The following is a 507-nucleotide window of genomic DNA, read 5'->3' on the forward strand; positions in this document are numbered from 1 at the left end:
TACTGATTCAGTTGATTCGCGTGCAGATAGAATGGCAGCACCTAGGAGGATCACTCTCCAGGAAGCTAGAGCCCCAGATTTTACACTGTAGCCGTATCAAGTGCATCATCCAACTCTGGCTGCAGATTTTGAACTAAAGACTGCACTAATCAACTTGATGCCCAAGTTTCATGGCTTACCTGCTCAGGAGCCTATCAAGAACCTAAGGGATTTTCAGACAGCCTGTTCTACTGTTAGGCGTCATGGTGCAAATGAAACTTCTATTTTGTTAACCGCTTTCCTGTTTTCTCTTGAGGGAAAGGCGAGGGAGTGGTATTACTCCCAACCTGAAGCAACTGTTACCAACTAGGATACGCTTAGGAGAGAATTCATGGAAAAATACTTTCCAGCTGAAGTTACAGATAGATTGAGAAAAGAGATCTCCTGCATTGTTCAAGGTGAATTAGAAACTCTCTATGAGTATTGGGAGCGCTTTAAGAACCTTCTGGACGCATGCCCCCATCACAT

The 507-nt window shown here is 44.2% G+C and overlaps 1 non-coding gene across 1 annotated transcript; it reads right to left on the bottom strand.

Annotated features, from left to right (window-relative positions):
• Positions 1 to 403: 403 nt before the first annotated feature.
• On the bottom strand, positions 404 to 507 carry LOC112773354 (small nucleolar RNA R71). Its single transcript, XR_003187908.1, has one exon. It is a non-coding gene; the product is annotated as a small nucleolar RNA R71 (small nucleolar RNA).

This window comes from Arachis hypogaea, chromosome 18, assembly GCF_003086295.3.
Source record: "Arachis hypogaea cultivar Tifrunner chromosome 18, arahy.Tifrunner.gnm2.J5K5, whole genome shotgun sequence".
Lineage (NCBI taxonomy): Eukaryota > Viridiplantae > Streptophyta > Magnoliopsida > Fabales > Fabaceae > Arachis > Arachis hypogaea.